This window comes from Ambystoma mexicanum, chromosome 1p, assembly GCF_040938575.1.
Source record: "Ambystoma mexicanum isolate Mex_15411 chromosome 1p, UKY_AmexF1_1, whole genome shotgun sequence".
Classification (NCBI taxonomy): Eukaryota; Metazoa; Chordata; class Amphibia; order Caudata; family Ambystomatidae; genus Ambystoma; species Ambystoma mexicanum.
Genome location: NC_090921.1, coordinates 368,173,559 through 368,197,153, shown reverse-complemented (window position 1 = coordinate 368,197,153; position 23,595 = coordinate 368,173,559). Strand labels below are relative to the sequence as shown.

At 46.2% G+C, this 23,595-nt stretch overlaps 1 protein-coding gene across 1 annotated transcript in view; it reads left to right on the top strand.

Annotated features, from left to right (window-relative positions):
• The window catches only part of YJEFN3 (YjeF N-terminal domain containing 3), an 850,334-nt gene that overhangs the window by 718,428 nt on the left and 108,311 nt on the right, over positions 1 to 23,595 (top strand). The window lies entirely within an intron of this gene.

Here is a 23,595-nt window from a genome sequence, read left to right as displayed (position 1 = left end):
TAACATTTATGTAGGCGTCCCGCTTTTTGAGGTTCTGTCCTTGCTGAATTTTTAGGGGAATTGTCGAACCTGTCCTGGGATGGTAACCTCTTCTCTCACTTGAACTTCAACTGCATAAGGCAGCAATTGAGCTGAGTGAAATGCTTTTTCAGAATATTCAAAGCCAGTATTTTCAGTATTTTCAAAGGTGCTACCGCCCAGTCGGAACAGGCTTTTCTATCAATTAGGTCCAAATTAATTGTGACTCAATTGAGAATGTCACTGCCTAAATAAAAGGTGCAAGGGACATCTCTCACGACCCAACAATTAAGTTCTATGCTTTTGTTGCCAATGGTAAGCATACACCTGTTAGGCAGGAGTTGTTTGGAATTTGTGGTTTCAAGACCTACTTCCCATTTATCAATCAATTTAAATGTGGGAATGAACTGATATGTTGGGAGTTTTCTGATTAATGCTTCGCTGATGAAGCTTCTTCCGTTATTCAGGCATACACCAGCGAGAACAGGCTCCTCCCCCTCATTTATCTGAATGGGGAAAAACAGCTGTTCACCCTTTATCTGCATGTTGGTTAGACTTTGAGCCGGCTTTTCATCATCTTTTGTGATGGGATTTGGGGGTTCTTCTGAATTTGGATTGGTATAGAAATGCAGAGTATTTACTTCCAGTGTGGAATGACACTTAAAACTGGGAGGGAAACTGAATTCAAGAATGGAGAAGTGTTCCCATCACCAGTCTGTTCTCCTACAGAGATGTTGGTTATTTCTGGGACTTGATTGTTCCTGAAATGAAATTTTATTTTTTCAGACCACTGTTCAATCCCATGGCATGTGCCATTCAAACTCACATAATGTGTGCTTTGCTTTCATTTGATTGGCCGATTAGTCTGGGTCAGAGGACCTTGTTCACACAGCCAATCAGGGGTGATAAGCAGTCTTCCACAATAGACATGGTGTACCCTCTCGAGTCACTAGTATCACTGGGTGTTTCACCCTATTTCGTCCAATTTTTATTTCCAGGTCCAATGGAAATATCATTCCCATGGAAGTTTTGGAGTTGTCCGGGAAGAGGTGTGAGGGAAAATGGTGACTCCCGCCCTTACTGAGTTCAGTTGGTCGAAGATTCTTTTGGACAGAAGGGTGGCTTTGGATCCAGCATCTACTAGCGCTGGCAATGCTCACAGACCATGTACCTTGATGGAAGAATAAAATATCCCTTCTCTCTCCTCAAGGGGGCAAGGAAAATGTGCATTATGTGACAGTTTGTTGGTTAACTTTTTTTACAATGAACTCCGACACTGTGCGGTCTTGGACAGTTTTCTGTGTCAGAGTCCGGGACTCTTTAAAAAAGATTTGGCATCCAGACAAACATGGAGTTGGGGATCCTCTGTCTCCCCTGATTCTTTACTGCCACCCTTATCCTGGAGGTAGTTCCCAGAACCTGTTTGGGGTGAGTATCCCTCTGTGATTTCAGGGTCATTGGGGTGACATTGTTGGGGTTTAAGAACATCTTGCTCTGGGTCGGTCTCCATACCTATCCAGTCAAAGTCAAGGTCTTTTGGGGCCCATTTTCCCTTGGGAGGGATCCCTACATCCCTGAAAGAGAAGATTTTCTTACCTGAATCCTCCAGGGTTTCTTCTCCTTCACAAGGGATGATGCAGATTTCGTCCACAATGTGAGTTTTCTTTTGCTTTCTCCTACTTAGTCGCTGTTCTCTAGAGTCCAGCTTTTCAGGGGTTGAAGATTAATATTCAGGCTCAGAGGTTGCAGGGGTTTTGTTCCAGTGGGAAAGGAATCTTTCTCTAGGGCTGTGCATCTCCCCTCCACTTGGGCCTCCTCCTCAGGACCCTTTTGGTTGTCACAATTTTCTTCCAGCCATTCCCCCCTCAGGGCCTCAGTCCCAGATGTTGGCTTATTCTGGGTGGCAGGTTCTAATTGATGGTTCAACTGAGCCCTCATCATGTAACCCAGGTCTTGGATTAGTTATTGGACCTGTTGCTCCAGTTGGGAAACTTTTTCTGGTTGGTAAGGATTCATACCTTTGCTGCTCCCGTAAAGGTTAACTGTCCCTTCTCCCAGTTCGGGTATTGGAAGTTTCCCTGATGACTTTCCATCCTAGGTCTCCCTTCTCCCAGGTTCAGGAATCTATTGTCCTGAAAATGGGGAGAGAGAGGAGGACTATTTGGGTAATTAGGGTTTGGGGGTACCTGGGAAAGAAGTTCAAATTGGGAAGTGGAGTATTACTTTCTTCCGGAGGGAAGTTTGGAGGGAGGTTTCCTGGAGTGGTACATACCTGATTGGATCCCTCCCTTGTTCCGGGGGAATCTGTATATATCTGGGTATAGGCCTTGTATCTTTGTATTTTGGACTTACATAGGGGGCAGGATCAGAAGGGTCATTCATCTGGTACCCTGCCTGACTCTCCCTCGATTGGGTTCAATCAGAGGGTCTCCTCTGCCTGTCGTTCTGCATGTTGGCAGAAGGAGTATTTTTAGGCCCACTATCTTCAAGGGGTATTTTATATCTCCACCACTTTCGCAGCGACAGGTGTGTTGGATGGTTTGGGGGTTTTAGGGTTATTTTTATTTTCAGAGGGCTTTTGGAAAATCTCTCACTAATTGGGTCATAATGTATTTTGGGAGTGCATGAAAATATGGGTTGATGAATTCCCTAGTATTGGTATTCACCCGCCTAGAAGTCTTGTTTCAAATCCTGCACAAACTCTTTAGGCGCCGGGTCTTCCCCACACTGCAGTTTGTATGCTGCCTTGCAGGCCTCGTGTGGGTTTCTGTGAGTGGAAAAGTGTTTTAAAATGGCCACCTTGTTGGTGGACCATTTATGGTGAACCTTGATCCTCCAGCCCTGCAAAGAAGTTGGAGTACTCTGGGGAGAATGTCCATTTGACAAACTCCATGCAGTTCCTATCATTTGTAATTCTTAATGACGTCATAATTTGTTCTTACAGCTTTATATCCCCCTATATCGAATATATTGCATTCTTATGGTAGGGTGTCATAAAGATCTTTATGGCCCCTATCTGCCGAATTGGGTCTTTCACAAGACCTTTCTTCTGTTGGGCAGACTTCCTTTTCCACTGCACCTGAGTCCAGTCACCCTCTGACTCAGAGCAGCTACTGTAGGTGGTCCATTCCTTATCCTCTTTGTGCTCCCTACCTCTATGAGACTGGGAAGACCACCTGGAAGCACAGGGTCTGGACTCTACTCTCCTAAAATACTGTGAGCTCTCATGGTATTTTCCCTTGTAGTCCCATTTCTGCACAGGAGAGTACTTATCTTCCTCATGCCTCCTTCAAGTTATAATGATAATAATCATAATGATGTGTTATTTATATAGTGCCTTAATCAAAAGCGCTTTACAGAGCACATATTAATATACAATATCACCCAACCGAAATTGGTTCTCATTTATCGATCTCAGAAGGATGAAAGGCTGAGTTGGCCTTGCCGGGATTCGAACCTCCCCCCACCTGCCTGAATGTGTGGAGGGTTTCAAGATGCTCTTTCTAGGATGAAACTCTAGTTCTTCTCTTTCTGCAAAGCAGACTAGGTTGTCCCTTTGTCATTTCATTTTCTGGCAATCCAACGCCCTGATCTTTTCATCATAGGAGTTCTCCTGGTCAGAAGTACCCACTAGGGTATTTTTGATTTCCCAGAGACCACTGCTCCAGCCACCTTTCTTCCTGCTTGGTAGAGATGAATATTCATAAATATCTGATAAGGACTGATCTTCTAGCTCAGCATGACCGTGCCGGGTTGTTCAGCTGCCCCATGTTTCCCTGTTCTTGATAAATGGTATGCATGAGGTCACCTGCACTCTGGATATATGACGTGGTTAATTGGGTTGAGGTCCTTGGCCGGTATAGATGTCAGCACACTTTTATCGGAAAGTAATTTTCCAAACCTTAGCTCGGATCTTTCCGGAGTGGAACCCTGCCTCTATCAACGCATGCCTACTCCTACTTTGAATGCCTGGTCCACAGGCTCCCTATCTCTCCTGGCCTCTCTCTGTCCATGGCCGCCATCTCCAGGCCACCTGGCCAGGTCGCCCACTTCCTCTCCGAGTGGGCTGACCTCTCTTCTTATTTCCTTGCCTCTACCTCTCACCTTCTCTTCCTTGGAGACCTCAACATCTTTCTTTTTGTTTGTTTCATTGTTTTTTTTCAAACCTTTAACAATTTAAAACAAAGGAAACAAGTAGCTTTCCAAGTCTCCATATACAAATTTAGAAAAAAGAAAAAAAACTGAAAAATACAGACACAATCCAAACAACAACTCAAGACAGCAATATATAAAACACTGTTCCCAGTTAAACCCCCCAATAAATAAAGGGGGAAAGAAAATATACAATTCTTCAAATCCCCCACCGTACTTCTCATATGCCTTCAAATACTCTGTGCTGGTTTCCCCTTTTTTACACATGGTTCTCGGGACTAACACTCAAGGGAATTCCATTAAGGAACTAAACCAGAGCAAAAACCATCAAATAGCTTTCTCCCATTAGAGAGTTTAGCCACCAATCATCAACGCCTGATGTTGGTTCTGTTGCAATTGTTGGGCCCAGAAACAGAGACTGGCGATCTCTCCAGTACACACATGTTGTTAACAGATGCTTCAGTGATTCTGCCTCAGAGTGATTCGGGCAGAATCTACAAAACGACTGACCCTCATCCAGCTGTTTCCACGCAACTAAGAGTTCCCTGGTGGGGTACAGGTTTAAGCGCATTCTCAAAAAGTGCCCTCTCGCAATCGGACAAGGGAATATCTCCAGATATTTAGGTACCTGCTTCAAGTGCTTAGGCTCCAGGACATAATCTTTCATAAGAGTTAATTTGTTCCTTTTAGCCTGGGTCAATATCCAATCCTGTTGATGGAGTTTCTTTTTTATCAATACAGGATTGGATATTAGAGTTGCCACTGAAGATTTCAGATCTATTAGGCAATGAATGCATTTCGTTTTCCATATACTTAGGAGGTCCAAGTTGGCGACATATCATTATCTCACAGAATGGTCACTGTGGGATCACGTGGGCCAGTAAAGATTTACAGAAGAGGGCGAAGTTTTTCCACAAGGAGACCGAATAAAGAGACAGTAAACCCAGTTCGAATAAAATACAGGCCATAGGCAAGCTCGTAGGTAGTCCTAAAATTTGCTTCCAGAAAAGTCCTTTCAGAATTTCCCAAATTTGCCAAGTGAGGTTTAGGCATGATTCGGCTCCGTATGTAAGAATTGGAAAATCCTTTTAGTTATAAAATGTAATCAACGGTGTCATAGAAAACCTACCAAATCTATGATGTAAAATCATACCCTGGGCAGTACCATATTTTTACCTTCGATCTTTAAAGGTTATCCCATGGAGTTTCAGCAACACTCTGGTGGACACAAAAGCTTTAATAAATGATCGAGTCAATGCATTCCAGCGGTTGATGATTTACTTGCCATTGGAATTTAGGGGTGGTCTTGCCTCTAATTCCCCCATTAAATACCAGAATCTTTGATTTTATTTTTGCGTAAGTCATTTAGAAGCATGTAAGACTGAAGGGCATCTAAGCGCCTTTGAAGACCTATTAGCGTTTTGTCAATCAGAAGCAGGTCATCTGCGTAAATCATCCACAGTATTGGATTCCCGTTGAGTTTGGGTGGAAAGCGGCAGGCCATATTTTGTGAGTTGCCCATATCAGAGATATATAGGTTGAAAAGAATAGGGGCCCTGTTTAAGACCCCTATTAATCTTAATTACCTTGGATAACAATCTCTGAGAATTTAGGCGGACCTGCATCATTGTGTCTGAATACAGAGATTCTGTCCGCTCCAGTCGGTCTTTGGGGCAGTTCCAGTCCTGCAGCATAGACCACAACCGTTCCTGATTCAAGCTGTCAAATGCCTGCTCCAAGTCCATGAAGGCAACATTTAACTTATACTTGCCCTTCCTTCATGGCCTGGAACTTTAGCAGATTCACCAAGAATAAATTCAGGCCAGTGCTTATACCTCGAACAAAGCCTGTTTGCCTAAGGTCTTGATGCTTTAGCTCCATCGCCCATCTCGACAGGCTCTTTAATAAGATAGATGCGAAGATTTTCCCCAAGCTGTCAAGGAGGGCTATAGGACGATAATTGCCGGGGTCGGTTCTTAACCCTTTCTTGAAAATTGGGATGATGACAGACCTTTTCCAAGAAGGAGGAATTAGTTTTTCTTTTAGGACTTTACAGAGCAGAATATGAACAAATGACATCCATTCCCCAGGCGCCTGTTTAATGCACAGTTCGATAGCCCATCAGGCCCAGACACCCTAGAGGTACTAAGTTTTAAAATAGCCTCTACGATTTCTGATATCCCGAAATTCCAACCCACTCTTGGGTCTCGCCAGTCCGTCAGAGAATGGGGCTTATTGCTTAATTCATTAGCAGTCGGTCAAAATGATCCAACCATTGTTCGTTGACCATGTTTATTTGCAGGGCTGCCTGAGTTGTTCTCACTTTATTAATCCATTTCCACGTGAGTCTGATTTTCGTTGTTGCTGAGAATCTCCAGCATGTTCTCCCCATCCTCCTGCATACGTTCTGCTCTGAAACTTTGCAATCAGTTTGTATACTGCTGTTGTCACTTTTTTTTACTCTGCGGTCGGTTGATTAGAGGCATATTTTTTAGGGGTTTTAGGTCTGCTCTATATCTCTTGCGTTCATTTACTAGTTTACTATTGAACCTATGTTTCTTGACAACATGTGGTCTATGCCTATGCCCAGCCATCTGGTCATATCTGGCCAGTAAAGGTACATAATTTGGAGTCCAGTTTGTTGTTTCCAAACAAAGAAGTTATATCTAAGACATCCTGTTGGAGAAGACAAAGTCGATTCCGACCTTGGGAGATCTCCGTTTCCAAACCTTTGTTCTCACATACTGCTGGAGCTTGGGCAACCCAGTACATTTTTAGGAGAGAATGGTCACTAGTCTCCATCTCCACGACTACCAGGGATTCAACCTCCTGGTATATATTACGGGAAACAAAGCAGTAGTCCAGTATTGCTTTGTTAGCTCCCATGCCCTTAGTTGCCTTGGCTGGCATGCCCCCTATGATGTTGTTATTTAACATTAATAGGTCCCTTGATCACATTTCTTGTAGCCATACCTTTGATCTTAACTCAACATCGACTTTTCGCTTGCCCCCCGGCTATCACCCCACTCCAAGGCGGCGCACTTAATGTTTAAATCGCCCACCAATATAATAGATGGATTTTCCCACTCCACTCTGGCCTCATCGATCACCCGCATCACCCCACTTATAAATACTTCGCAACTAACTTCAGCAGGGTTCCAATACAGATTAATAAAAACAATCACTTTGGGCTCATTGAAATCATCATGTCACACTTTTTTTTATAAGAGCTCGGACCCAGGGGCTAGGAGAGATATGCCTTAAGATTTACAAAGGCAAAGATGTTTTAATATGTATCAACAGTCCCGAGAATGGCCTCCCCTTATTGCCCTTTAAAGCTTGTTTTAAAAAAGCAGTGTCATTTTCACACAAGGGAGATTCACATAACCAAGTATCTTGGAAAAGTAAAATATCAAAATGGAACCAGTCCCTGAGAATATCAATCATCAGATGTAGAAAGCCCCTAGTTTTCCAGGATCCAATATGGGAGAGAATCTTCACGTTACTCCCTGTGCGCTAATGATAGGCCTAGTGGATCCATGACCAATCTTAATCCATTGATGGTAGCTCTTAATAGGAGTTGATATATTCCACTATTCTTGCTTCCTTGTCCCTCCTAGAAAAAGTCATTTTCAGAGGCAGGTCTGGTTTAGTCACCGACACCGCTGTTTTAGTATAGATAAAAGTTGTGTCCCCAGTATCAGCCCTCTCAGAGTGACGAGGCGTTGGCTGTCCCTGATGGGGGCGATTAGGCTCCCCAAACGTTACTTTTGATTTGAGCACGGGGTCAGCGCCACATTGTATTTGGATTTGGACTTGAGTGAGCTCAAAATTCAGTAACCAGAGTGAGGGGGCTGCAGCCCATATAATTTCCCTGATGGATTCAGATATTACATGCAATCTCACACGGCTTGATCTTGCATCTTCAATAAACTCCACAAGAAAAATATCTCTTGACCTTATGGAATGAAGGGCCGGTACATGATGAAATAAGATCATTACGTTGGATCTGTTTAATATCAGACCATCATTAACAGGATCAATGTGCTCTAGTGAAAGAACAAGAGGGTCTACTTTAATTCTATCCCCTGTCAATGTCTCTTTCCCCAATCAGGATATACTGGGCTTGGCTGTTATAAAAGGTGGAAGATTACTGGTCGCCAATTGCTAGTGCTCAGCTAAAGTCATCTGAACGAGACAAGGTGGACTGTTTTGGCGTTAGAATGGGTCAAAAGGGGTAAAGATGAAGACTCCTTCATTACCTGCGCAGTTAGAACTTCCAACTGATGTTCTTTCCTGGCCAAGGCCTCTTCAGATGATTCAATTGAATATGTTGAGTATTCCATCGAGGAGATCGAATGGCTACTAGCCGCATCCAGGATACTGACAGCTTCATCCTCCTGTAGAGCAGTAGCCCCATCAATGCTTTATTTATTTATTTATTTATTTATTTGTTAGGCACCGAAAGCCTGCAGAGGAGCGCCACAAAAAGACAAGTACTTAGTACTGAAAGCACAACATAACGAGACAGGACACTTAGCAAATAGCAAGCCAAGACAAAGAAGGGAGCTGTCACTTAACTCAGACATTGTCCAGTAGCCTAGGGGTGCTTTCTGCCTTCTGTACCTCCCTCCTCATAGTGCAATTAGGATTAGCCGGGGCTGCTGCCTTTTTAAATTGCATATGAAGACTCGAGAGGCATTCATTTTTATATTCTTTTTTTGGGAAAGATTTTTAGACTTAGCATGGCAGGTCGATTCGGTTTCTGCTTTTTTCAAAGATGGGGAAGTTAGAGTCAGATTTGTCTAAGGTCATGGGCTGTATCACCGGTGCCTTCTAAGAGGCGGCACAGTTCAAACCTTGTTGGGCCTCCAAGACTGCACTAGCAGTCGTGATGTTATGCTGAGACGGTATAGCAGCCTCAATGATAGCTATCAGATTAGATTGCTTCAGACTGGACCCTTCACCCTGCTCTCTAGGTACTTCCTATGGACCAGGGTAGGCTGATTATTTCAAATCATAATTTCAAGTATTTGGATACAGCTTCTATTATTTAATGACCCTTTCCCTTACAATTGCGGGGGCTGGTGGATACCAGGACCCACCGGTCCACTCTGGGGCATTCTGACCTGATCACAGGCATAGTTAGAAAGGCGCCTCTCTCGAGTAGCCAACAAGCTTTTGATCCATTTTTAGGAGTCCTAGGATCGATTCCATCATTACTCGCCTATATGTCTGATCACCACTTGACTTGTTGGAATGTTCAGCTTCATAGTCGAGCATAGCTTGAATTTTTGTGGAAAATGTCTTCAGGTAGATCAGTTTGGAGTGGCCCATAGCCAACAGTAGTTTGGTCCTTAAAATCCTTGTTAATGGCTTCTTACCGCTTTTACAAAGGGGGCAAGGGAGATTGATAAAGCTGACATAATCAGCGATTGAATTTGTTGCATCGAAGGATTCCCTCTTTGAGATCTATGAGGATGATTAACTGGATAAAAAGCAGTCATTAAGAATCGATCCATTTGAGTCCGTTGTAAAGTCTTGTGAGATGGCATATACTAAGGGAGTACGCCTGGCGTTGGGGTTGCAGGCAAATGTGTTTCCATGACAGACAAATTCCCTCTATGAGCCATTCCTGTAGCCAGTCCTGCGGTTTGCTCTCCCACGCTGTCATCAAAGGCATTAGGACCCACCTGGGCTGATGATTCCGCAGGGTTCGCAGGTAAAAGGGTCATCAGATCTGAGTTCCCCCAAAATAATTGGAGATGCAAGATCTTTCTACAGATCTGTCATTTGCTCTGTATGGTTATTTATTTATTTTAATTCTTATAACGCGCCTGCATGCCCGTAGGCCTCGGGGCACACAAAAAACACAGACATAGACAGGACCACAAGAGAGAGTAAGCAGGATCAGAAAGGGGTCATGAGGATTACTCCATTTTAAAAAGGTAGGTTTTTATGGCTTTTTTAAATAGGAGGTAGTTTTTGATTTGTCGTAGCCCTGCCGGCAGAGCATTCCAAAGTAGAGGGCCCTGAATGTCAAGCGTGGTGGCTCCAACTTTTGCGGTCTCAAATCTGGGGGAAGCAAGGACTGTGGCAGAGGATGAACAAAGATTTCTTCCATTGTTCTTGATGCTAATGCGTTCAGTCAAGTAGATGGGACTGCTGAAAGAGAGGCATTTATGTGTCGTGGTGAGTAATGCGATGTTTGACTGGTAGCCAATTAAGCTTCTTCTTGAAGATGGAGATATGGGAGCAACGAGATTGAGTGAAGATGGTCCGCACGGCATTGTTTTTGGCCACTTGTAAGGTTTGGATATTTGTGGCAGTAGTACCAGACAATAGGCTATTGCAATAGTCCAGTCTGGAGTTTATCAACGCCGTGGATAGAAGAGCACAGTTTTCAGCTGTTAGAAATGGACAGATGTAATTTATGCGCTTATGTAGTTTCCAGTTAGCCTTAGTATTCAAGGAGGCTTGAATAAGGGCAATGTTTTAAGACAGCCGTAAAGCTAGCGAGGAGCTAGACAGCGCCCTTGGGGAGGTAGGTGCACTTTCCTGGACTCCCGCTAGATCTTTACGGTGCATAGAATAACAAGAAACAGTAATCCTGGGTGTAGAGGTTGACTCTCGCAGTGACAAGGGAGCCTCGGCAGACGATGTCTCTGGGGAGGCCGCCCCCAATCGTAGAGGATCCAAATTGCACTCACTACCCCCACTCATGCCATCCTTACACTCCGGTACTCTCTCAAAAATCAACAATGAATTCCCAGCAGAGATGGAATCGCTCAAGGCAAACCATTCGGGGGGGGGGAAATACATTTGAGGGTTCACTCCCTACGGGCAGAGCTCAGCAGTGCCTCACAAAAAGTGCACAGGATACCAGACTCAGCTCCCAACAGCTCCTCATTGGTCACATCGAGCCTTGACACTGGCGACCAGGAAGCCAAGGCCCTAAATCAGGATATGGTGGGTGCCCCCAATAGGGAAAGGTTGCAGCGAACCATGAGAGGAGAAGGTTTTGCAGCTGTCACCTTCACCAAAGAGGAGGGGAGGGAGGCTGCAACGACCTCGCTATAGGTAGTCACAAGCGGGTGGGGTGTCTCACCTTGTGCACGGGTCTGGAGCCGCATTCTCCAATGGGGAATTTCTCCCTCCAACTCCATTGAATCCAGGCCTTTGAGTTTCCTTGTAGTCGTTTCGTATTTCAGATCTACATTGCCGTCACCTGCCGTTAACTGCAGTCAACTGTGATTTAGCAGACTCCGCTGCACTCCGCACTTCGTTGGGGATTTAAACCCCTCCTCCTCCCAGTATACAGCAAAGGCAGACTGTCTTAGGAGCAAAACACCAGCACAAGTACAACACACTGCGGTCAACTGCGACTCAGCTGACTCTGCGGTGCTCCACACTTGGGTGGCCAGTAGACAGCAAGGGCAGACTGTTTTAGGAGCAAAACACCAGCACAAAGACAACACACATCAGTCAACTGCGACTCACTTAACTCCCCAACATCCATCTGGATGCTTCCAATCCCTCCTCGGGGCTCTTACGCAACCTCTGCAACACTCTCTCTCTTTCCATTTTACCCTCCCGTCCGACACACTCTGCTAGTCACACCTTGGATGTACTCACCTCCTCAGACATTCCCCTCTCGAACCCTATCACCACACCTCTGTTGGACTGACCACTTCCTGCTCTCCTCTCAACTGAAGCTCTCTGTCCCCCAGGGGAAGCCGACCCCAGCACTGCCACCTACCTTCTTAGTCATTTGGTACATGAAGTGTGTGTCAGTGGAGGATTTTGCTGCTATTTTTCTTCTCCACCTATGCCTGCATCTGACTCACATGCTGACACAGCCCTCTCTAACCTGCATCTTTCGCCAAAACACCCCGGATGTCTTTGTCCCTATCCTCAGAGTCCGTCTGAAGCCTTCCTCCAAGTGAAACTCTTGGTCTGACTCCGATCTCGCCACCCTGAAATGCAAGTGTAGGGTGGCTGAAAGGAAGTGGAGGGCATCAGATATATCCTCTGACAATCTGGCCTGCCTCCTGCTCCAAAGGCAATACAGACTCTCTGCCCTGACCAAGAAGAGAGCCCATATCCAAGCCTGCATCTCTGCAGCCTCTAATAACACGACTGAACTCTTTAAAATCTGCAACGAGCTGGCCAATCCTTCCACAGTCTCAATCTAGCCTGTTCCCCCCCAGGCCCTCTGTACGGCTCTGACTTCTCACTTCACCACTAAAACCCAGGACATCCTATCCTCTCTCTCCTCTTACTCTCCCTCTACATCTCTTGTCCCTCCCCTGGCTGCCTCTCCCTCCCCTGTCTCATCCTCCTTTCTTCTCTTTCTCCCCGACCACTCCTGACAAGGTTTCTAGACAAGTCCGATCTATGAAAGAGTCATCCAAACAGGTGCGCCCCTGCTCCTCCAGAACCATAAAGGACCACATTGACACGCTCGTTCCAGCCTTGGCCGGTTTCTGAAATCTCTCTTTCACAATTGGACCTTTCCCCTCTCTCCTCAAACACTCTCTTGTGCACCTCCTCCTTTAAAATCTGCCAGCAGATCCTACCTGCCCTGCAAACAATTTCCTGATCTCTATCACTCTTTTCCTGGGCAAACTCCTGGAAAATCTGGCCCTCTCCCACCATACTCTCCATTCCAAATCTGTTGGTTGTCTCCATTACCATCAGTCTGGCTTCAGAGCAGCCAGTGGCACTAAAACTGCTCTCCTGAACACCTGTGATGATCTGCTCCCAAACCTTGACTCGAGCATTCCTTCTGTCCTCATCCTCCTTGAATCTGGGCATCACGGATCAGGCTCTGGAGTGGTTGGCCTCCTTCCTTCTGAACTGACCCTCCCAGGTCCGACCTGGGTCCTTTCTCTACACCACCTCTCTCTCACATGTGGTGTTCCCCATGGCTCTACACTCTTACCATGGGTCTTCATTGTCTAGTGGCCCCTTTGGCAAACCTAATCTCTACCTTCACTTCCAAATTTCAATGTTATGCAGATGACACTCAGCTCTCTTTCAGGCTCCCCTCAGTCTCATCAGCGCTCTCTGTCATTCCTGACAGTCTATCCCTGATTCAGGAGTGGTGCGCCTCCAATGATTTCTGCCTTAATGCCAGTATGACTGAGATCCTTCTCATTGGGACCCCTGCTCCTGCTTTCCCTCTCTCACTCTGACCCCCCTCCTTGGACCTCTTCCAGTACCTTTCTGTGAGGCAAAAAACCTTCGTGTCATCTTCAACTCCTTCTCTTATTACATCACAGACCTTGCTAAGAGGTCCCACTACCAGTTGCACCTCCTCAGAGTGTTCTTCCCTTTCTCACTTTCCCCCAGAAGCTCACTGTCTTCAGAGCCCTGATTGTCTCCAGGCTGGACTACTGTAACAGCCTCATTCCCAATCTGCCTTCCTCTACTCTCCACCCTTTGCAACTAATCCAGAACAGGACAGCAAGACTTATACTTGGCCTCAAGCCCAGGGACCGTATCTCTCCAGCCCTGAAATCTATACACTAGCTCCAAGTGGCTGCAAGAATCAAGTTCAAAACCCTCTGAATTGTCCACAAGGCTTTCTGGGGCCAGGGCCTGCATTACATCCACCATTCCATTCCAAAATACCTTCCTTCCCAAGCTCTTCACTAAGCTACCTCCAACTCTCTGAGAGTCAGACACTTCACCAGTCAGAGAGTGGGGTGTAGATCTATCTCCTCTGCAGGTGCGTCCCTCTGAAATGGCCTCCCTGGCCCTCCCAAACTTGAGCCGGACCACCTGAAGTTCCGGGAGCAGCACAAGACCTTCCTTTTCTTATCCGCTTTCTCCCTCCCCCTCCCCTGCTGACCTACCTGTTTGGTGCGCCGACCGGTTGCTTGCTACACTCAGAGTCTCACTGGGTATCAGGCTCCTCCTGATCAGTCTCACCTGCACTGCCTCCATGCCACCATGCACTTGGGGCTGCAACTGCAACCTCTACAGTCCCCTGCCTCTTTGCACTTACCCAGAGCGACGCTGCCCTCGCTGCACTTACTCAGAGCACTGCTGCCCTGATCGCACTACATCTCCCTGGCACTTCTCCCTCTCCCTGCCCATGCACTTCGCGTTGTCGCACTTGCATGATCTGAATGTCACAAGGCCTTGTAAGATCATTTGTCTTGTCCTCCTTCGGTCTTCCCTCCCTTGGCTTGTCACGCCTTGAAACACCTGTGCATATGTGCGTTATAAATTAGACATCACATTTCAACATATCACCTAGGTCAACTCCCGGGTGTCACAAAGGTCTGAACAGGAATTCAACAGCTAGATGTAATGGCTTCCCATTCAGGCCCGACACCCATTCCAACAGTATTTGTGCCCCATATGGGAACACCTTGGGGTACATAGGTTGCCCTCGTACTGTGTTGTGTGTACTGTAGGACTGTATAATGGCTGCTACCCCAGCTGGATTGATGCCATGAGTGGAGCACACCATTGATTTTTCTGAAAATGAAATTGTCGCATTTAGCTTGCTCAAGAAATCTCTTCACAATATGCTGATGGGAGTGTCTTTTGAGTACAACAGAGGTGCTACGATGTGCTGTGTGACTATTGTTAGTGGTAAATCCTGTGTGGCTGAAACCGTGATAATAGCCCTAGAGAAGCCCTGTGTGTCCATTACTTTGTTTGACAATAGGAACACCCACCCCCTGCCCCCAAACAAGATTTGGTGGCCCCTTCATCTATCAAGAAGGAGAAGTCCTTCTATCCTATTTTCACTGCTACCTCTGGTTCCTCTTCAGGGTCTTCAGTTATTACAAGGACTTGACCCACACATACCCTGGGTGGATACTCCTATTGGGATGTCATGTTCTGTGGGCACTGGAATGGGTTCCCATCCACTACCGTTACTCCAGTGTAGTGGGGTACTGCAGTCTGACCCAGTAGTATAATGTCTCCTTGTGGGTGTGCTTGCAGAGGTGCTTTCAGTGTGCTCGCTGGTGACGCTGGGATCCCTACAGGTCCTGCTTGGGTGGGACTTTGCTGCTATGGTGTTTTCTGAGAGAGCTCCTGTGCTTGATGGGGGTGTGAGGATGCCTACAGGTATGTGGGTTGCACCGGAAACTGTGGTTCTTGCATCCACACCTGCAGCCCTGCAGCGTTGTAAAGCATCTGCTGCCCAATTGGGTGCATTCTTGTGTAGTGACCCTGCTGACCACAGAGGAAGTACGGCCCCACAAACCAGAGCTCCGCCCCCATGCCCAAATCCACTGCCCATCTGTGAGTACCCCCTCCCCTGCTGTTAATACCCCATGTATGTGTTACTCCCCTCCGGTGGTAAAACCTGGGCTGCTGCTGTTGGACCCCCACAGCTTGGTTACTGTAGCTGGGGATAGCCCCCTTGCTCTGGTCCTCCCCCTAATGGGAATCCTCCCTGTTGGGCGGGTGCGACTTCAATAGGGCCCGTGAGCACTGCTCCCTCCATTGAGAGCTTCAGCATTGGCGACATTGTCTGCCGTATATATTTCTTCCTTTCTTGCTTTAGTTTGCAATAGTGTATGATAGTGGCACCTATTTGCATCCATCCCTACTTTATTCTCTAGGGACATCCGAGGGGAGTGCCTTTACCAGTATATGGTAAAAGAAGGTTACCTTTTCATTCCATGACTGCTTGTTTTCTAACATCCACATTTCGTGTATTTGTCATATATATTCTGCAGGGTCCTCGTCTGGCTTCATTTTATGAGCCAATATCTATGGGCCTCATTACACGCATGGCGGTGAACCATGGCGCTATTAGCGCCATGGTTCATGCTGGTAAAATACCGGCACCGCCTTGGTGGAAAGATGAATTACCGCCCTATTCCAAGGATGGCGGGGCGGTAATTCCCCCTTCCACCATTGCCCTTCCCCATTCCCATTTTTGCCCAATAGAGCTCTATGGGAATGATGGAAGGCGCTGATTACGGTACCGCAAATTGTGGTACCATAATTAGCTCCCTGGTCCCTTTGCGGGTTGGTTTTTACCGCCTGCAAAAAGCAGGCGTTAAATTCCCCAACCCGCAAAGGGACCTCGTAGTAAGGCGGTAAGGATTTACCGGTACCGGTAAAATACCGGTACCGGTAAACCCTTACCGCCATCCGTGTAATGAGGCCCTATGTCTGAAGTGTTGAGGTACAGTTCTCTGAATACCTTCCTCATGTGGGCATGGCAATTATTGAAAGGTGCCCCATTGTGTATATTACTACTAATCATATCCCCCACTGCCCACATGACCCCTGCTGTCTCTTTTTTGAGCGCGTATATCCACTTATTCGCCCCGCCACAAGGGAGGGCAAGCTATATATTAAATTGTCTCTGTCCATTGTCTGACAAGGTACATAATGTGCGTCTCCTCTCACCTTCTGCAACAGGGGCATTTGGGTCTGGGGCCCATGGGACACTCCTCTTTTTGGGGTCTTTGCCACTGCCATCTTTGTCTTCCTGCTATGGCCACAAGCATCCACAAACATGTTTCACCCTTGTTGTGGCTCATCAGTGAGGAGTAACTTGGGTATGGGTATGGGTATGCCCAGACGTGGGTCCCGTGCCTGCTAGGCCTAGAGACCCAAGCTACTCCTCACTGATGAGGCCCAACAAGGCCGAAACATGTTTGGGGATGCTTGTGGTCTCGTGCAGAAGGGATGTGACCTAGCAGTTCGGGCTGGACTGCCCCTTTTGGGGTGGGACCAAGCCTGATTTGCATATGGTCTTTCCCCTTCTGTAATGGCTTGGCAGATGAAGAACGATGGTCTGGAGGGTTGCCCAGAGCAATGCCAGTGGTTAAGATTCATTCTAAACCTTCCAGCCATCACCTCTTTGTTTTTGCTTAGTCACTCCGAGTGGGACGGGTATGCCCAGACGTGGGTCCCGTGCCTGCTAGGCCTAGAGACCCAAGCTACTCCTCACTGATGAGGCCCAACAAGGCCGAAACATGTTTGGGGATGCTTGTGGTCTCGTGCAGAAGGGATGTGACCTAGCAGTTCGGGCTGGACTGCCCCTTTTGGGGTGGGACCAAGCCTGATTTGCATATGGTCTTTCACCTCCTGTGATGGCTTGGCAGGTGAAGAACGATGGTCTGGAGGGTTGCCCAGAGCAATACCAGTGGTTAAGATTCATTCTAAACCTTCCAGCCATCACCTCTTTGTTTTTGCTTAGTCACCCCGAGTGAGACGGGTATGCCCAGACGTGGGTCCCCTGCCTGCTAGGCCTAGAGACCCAAGCTACTCCTCACTGATGAGGCCCAACAAGGCCGAAACATGTTTGGGGATGCTTGTGATCTCGTGCAAAAGGGATGTGACCTAGCAGTTCGGGCTGGACTGCCCCTTTTGGGGTGGGACCAAGCATGATTTGCATATGGTCTTTCCCCTTATGTAATGGCTTGGCCGGCAAAGAACGATGGTCTGGAGGGTTGCCCAGAGCAATGCCAGTGGTTAAGATTAATTCTAAACCTCCAAGCCATCACCTCTTTGTTTTTGCTTAGTCACCCCGAGTGGGACGGGTATGCCCAGACGTGGGTCCCCTGCCTGCTAGGCCTAGAGACCCAAGCTACTCCTCACTGATGAGGCCCAACAAGGCCGAAACATGTTTGGGGATGCTCGTGGTCTCGTGCAGATGGGATGTGACCTAGCAGTTCGGGCTGGACTGCCCCTTTTGGGCTGGGACCAAGCCTGATTTGTATATGGTCTTTCCCCTTCTGTAATGCTTGGCAGGTGAAGAACAATGGTATGGAGGGTTGCCCAGAGCAATGCCAGTGGTTAAGATTCATTCTGAACCTTCCAGCCATCACCTCTTTGTTTTTGCTTAGTCACTCCGAGTGGGACGGGTATGCCCAGACGTGGGTCCCGTGCCTGCTAGGCCTAGAGAACCAAGCTACACCTCACTGATGAGGCCCAACAAGTCGAAACATGTTTGGGGATGCTTGTGGTCTCGTGCAGAAGGGATGTGACCTAGCAGTTCGGGCTGGACTGCCCCTTTTGGGGTGGGACCAAGCCTGATTTGCATATTGTCTTTCCCCTTCTGTAATGGCTTGGCAGGCGAAGAACGATGGTCTGGAGGGTTGCCCAGAGCAATGCCAGTGGTTAGGATTCATTCTAAACCTTCCAGCCATCACCTCTTTGTTTTTGCTTAGTCACCCCGAGTGGGACGGGTATGCCCAGACGTGGGTCCCGTGACTGCTAGGCCTAGAGACCCAAGGTACTCCTCACCGATGAAGCCCAACAAGGCCGAAACATGTTTGGGGATGCTTGTGGTCTCGTGCAGAAGGGATGTGACCTAGCAGTTCGGGCTGGACTGCCCCTTTTGGGGTGGGACCAAGCCTGATTTGCATATGGTCTTTCCCCTTCTGTAATGGCTTGGCAGGTGAAGAACGATGGTCTGGAGGGTTGCCCAGGGCAATGCCGGTGGTTAAGATTCATTCTAAACCTTCCAGCCATCACCTCTTAGTTTTTGCTTAGTCACTCCGAGTGGGACGGGTATGCCCAGACGTGGGTCCCGTGCCTGCTAGGCCTAGAGACCCAAGCTACTCCTCAATGATGAGGCCCAACAAGGCCGAAACATGTTTGGGGATGCTTGTGGTCTCGTGCAGAAAGGATGTGACCTAGCAGTTCGGGCTGGACTGCCCCTTTTGGGGTGGGACCAAGCCTCATTTGCATATGGTCTTTCACCTCCTGTGATGGCTTGGCAGGCGAAGAACGATGGTCTGGAGGGTTGCCCAGAGCAATGCCAGTGGTTAAGATTCATTCTAAACCTTCCAGCCATCACCTCTTTGTTTTTGCTTAGTCACCCCGAGTGGGACGGGTATGCCCAGACGTGGGTCCCGTGCCTGCTAGGCCTAGAGACCCAAGCTACTCCTCACTGATGAGGCCCAACAAGGCAGAAACATGTTTGGGGACGCTTGTGGTCTCGTGCAGAAGGGATGTGACCTAGCAGTTCGGGCTGGACTGCCCCTTTTGGGGTGGGACCAAGCCTGATTTGCATATGGTCTTTCCCCTTCTGTAATGGCTTGGCAGGTGAAGAACGATGGTTTGGAGGGTTGCCCAGAGCAATGCTGGTGGTTAAGATTCATTCTAAACCTTCCAGCCATCACCTCTTCGTTTTTGCTTAGTCACTCCGAGTGGGACGGGTATGCCCAGACGTGGGTCCCGTGCCTGCTAGGCCTAGAGACCCAAGCTACTCCTCACTGATGAGGCCCAACAAGGCCAAAACATGTTTGGGGATGCTTGTGGCCTGCCGAAAGAGGGGACCCCCACTCCTGGAACCATTTGAATACTTCAGATCTGAGGCCATCTGGCCGTGAAGGCTTGTCGCCTTTGACTTCCAAGAGGGAGGCTGCAGTCTCCTCTGCTATGAAGACGTCTTTTGCAGCCTGGTTGTCCTTCCATAGCATGGGGGTATCATTACCTACTTCTTGGTATAAAATATCCTTATGATGAGTTTCCCAGGCCATGGGCAGAATTACACTTATGCTCCCCCTTGCCTGTATCATTGAAAACCTTGGCCACTATTTACCAAAGCTCATCCATGTTATTTTCTCTGACTGTCCTATCAAACAAATCCCACTCTTTTTCTATCAAACTATATTTATTTTCATTCAGCAGATTTTTATGAGCCTGTTTAAAAAACATGTAGTTCTCCTGCATTTGGTTGCCTCCTTTTGGATTGCATGTGCAGCTACAGTTTTGCTATTCTGCCCCCCCTGTGGCGGCCGGGGTAGCGCCATTCGTCTTTTTAATGTTGCCCCCACAGGAACGTTCTGTTCAAGATCAAACTTCCTGATGAGACTCAGTATTGGCTCCTCGTATCCGAAGACACAGTCCAGCCGAAATAATATATTCATTTAATAGGTTAATTTCCTCATTATTTAAAACACTGACTGCCATCTCTTTATTCAGTATCGCCATGTCTGGGTGCCTGGATACACTGGCCGGCTGCTTTGCTTTAAAAAAAACCTACTGACGAAAATGTCCAATTTACAGAAATTGGGTTATGATCAATTTCACTGGACTGATAACTGAAAAGACATTATTGAAAGAGAACTAATCCACCATACAGTAATGTATCATCGCAGCCCGGGAACCAGAGATAAACGTAGCTTTTGGAGGAGTATCGCCTGTACACCTCCCAATCAATTCCACCAACAAAAATGGATACATAAAGTTGCTAATTATGTTACCCTTAGCATCATGTTCAGATAGAAGTGCACTTTGATCTGGGCTGCCACAGAAATCCTCAAGTAACCTCAACTCAGTTTCTGAGGACTTATTGTGCATTAAAATCACCCATGATGATAAATATGCCCTCATTGATGGATAGAATATTTGAAAGGGGGCTACCAGTGTGGAAAATATCGATGGAGTTCTATTTCCGGTGGATGTAAGGAATAGTGACTGTATTGTGGTAGGATGTGGAGCTGGTACTTTGCCTATGTACATGAAACTGTGTAAATATTGCCTGAAAAGATAAGGCCTTCCGAATCAAGGTGGCACCACCTTCCATTGGACATCAAAAGAACACTAAAAACTCTTTGAATAATTCATACAACCATCCTCTATCACCCAGGTCTCCTGCAGGCAGATCACATCGAAACATTTTAGCCAGCTTAGCCAGCATAGCCAGCATAGCCAGCATAGCCAGCGCGGATCATAAAGATTGTTTTTAACACCTGCGACATTCAAGCTAATCAATTTCATGAAACCTTTTTGATCTTGTGGCTCGCTGTTATATATGCAGGTGTCGGCCCACATTAGAGTGAACGAGGAGGAACGTGAGTCATGCATCCATAGACACTCTCAACAGCCTGGCTAGACAGGCCACCTTGCAATGCTGTGAGTGCTCCTCTGAGGGAAAGCTCTAGTTTGTCAGTGGATAAGTCCATAAGGAATAGTTTATGGAGAGAGGAAAGCATAACAGTGCTTTTTTGAAGGGCCCTTCTATTTCCAGAGTCTGCTACAACCCCCCCCTCTACAGGTTCATATCATGTACATGCAAATGACAGATATTGAATTTAGTGTACTGAAAACCCTTGATGCCCCTATAAACAAGGGCTCCTCAGTTCATCATACATGTGCAAAAATATAAATTAGTCAGCCCAAACCTCACATTGAACCACCCACAGAACATACAGTCTGATAGAATGCAACAATACAACTCTTATAATATCATCAACCCCATGAATTTCTGAAAGGGCTTTAATGTCGCTTACTCTCGGTCCCTGTAGTCCTAACAATCTGCAAGGAGAATGTCTATAATTGGATTCAAAAGAGCAAGCTATCAAGATCAGCCGGTCCAAACGGGTGTCTAATGCCGTCCTTAATGCTGAACCAAGACATTGGGCAAATGTTCTGACCATTCTATTTCAAAGTGTATTAGTTTCTAAGATTTTCCCGATTTCTTGGCAAACAGCGTACATAGTACCAATCTGCAAAAAAGGTCTGAGGATGGAACCTTCTAATTATCAGTCAATTTCACTCCTTGATACCAACAGCAAGATCTTTTATGCAATTCTCCTTCAACATCTTGAGAGCTGTATCATCTGCCAGAATATTCAAGTTTCAAACTGGATTCAGAAAGGGGTACTCTTCATCGCTTATGGCCTCAATCTTAGACACATTCAGCAGTCTACATGGGATACCCCCAACTCATGCACCTACATGGCATCAATTGATCTATCTGCTGCTTTTGATTGTGTGGATCGTAACAGGCTGTGGGGCAAACTTAGGAGTTGGGGGATTCCAAATACACTATTGGAACTAATTACAGGCCTTCATACCAACTCCTCTGTAAAGATTAGGTTAAATAAAGATGGGGTCATGTCCCGAAGTATTCCAACTGAGTAAGGTCTTCGGCAGGGGTGCACATTAGCGGCATGGTTATTCAACCTATACGTGTCGGATGCTGGTAATTATTTAACTCCAGTTGCCCTAATAGCTCCGAAGGTAGGCTCACAACATTTGTCCTGGCTCGCCTATGCAGATGATTTCCTTTTATTTGATAAATCCCGCGTGGGGCTGAGACGTCTATTAAAATCTTTTTCCATATTTTCTTCGGACAATGGGCTGAAGATCTATTCAAAGAAAACAAGAATCTTGGTTGTTTCAAGAAGCTCAAAAAAGCGACTTCAACTATGGGTATGGGATGATACATGCATAATACCTTCCTCTAATATGACATACTTGGATACATGATTTCAGCTACTCCTGTTATTACGAATGTGAAAGCCACGTTATATCAGAGGGCAACAATGCTTGTGTCCCAAGCACTGGTAATAGACAAAAAATATGGCACCTACTCAATACTACCCATATTAAAATTATATCTTGGCAAGGCCGTGCCAAAACTGATCTACGGCCAGGAATTGTTTTACAATTCTAACCTGAAATGCCTAAAGGTCTGGGAAGCTAAGTTTTGGAGGTAGGAACTGGGAGTGCCCAACAGTGTGCCAGTCGCAGTACTAAGATTCAAACTAGGTCTATCTTCCATTTCTGTTAGGGTGGAATGGAAACTGCTTTCTTTATTTAGAAAAAATACTTATGTCTTCTGGGGATTCCTTGTATGTGAATTTGCTTGAAAGTATGCGGACCACCTGTGTAGGGAAAAAAACGAATGCTGTGAATACAATTGGGACGCATTGTGCACAAATTCTTAATGAAATCAATCTCGATATTGAGACCCTAATATTAAATACAAATAAAGTAAAATACAAATTACTGGATTTTGATTGGATTAAAAATGTTGAGAAATTCCATGGATACCCCTCTATGGTACATCTAAATAAAGAATACAAGAAACAAGGGTTCACTGCTCCATACCTTGCTAACCTCCCCGATAAACAGCATCGGCACATTTTTATGCAGGTGCGTTGGATCTTACTAAATACAAAAAAAATTCTTGCACAACGTGGCCTGATTGACCATAAGTATTTGGTTAGTCGATTTTGTCATATAGATGCTTCTGTTGAGTCAACAAGTGATTTATTCTCCTTTTGCAAAGAATTGAACAGGAAACGAGAATGTAATTTGGCAAAAATGTATCTTAACCATCAATGGGCTAATGAGCAGCAAATATGGCATAGTTGCTTGAGCAGGTGTAATACTTCGGAAACTCCTGCTGTAGCCTCCTTTTTTAACTCTTTGAACCTGAAAGAAGGTCATTTTATTAATAATATTGTACCAGAGACCACCGTTTTATAATTTGAAATAACACTTCTTGTGTTTATTTTTATTTTTCTTCTTTCTTTAACAAAACTAAGTTTTATTATTCGAAGTATGCGTTTGTGATGAATTCACCATGTAAGGTTCGTAATTTACAAGTTTATTTGATTAAGTGGTTTATTTGTAAATTTTATACATGTTTATATCCATTTTTTAACAATGTTAATTTGGTCAATTTGGCTTTGT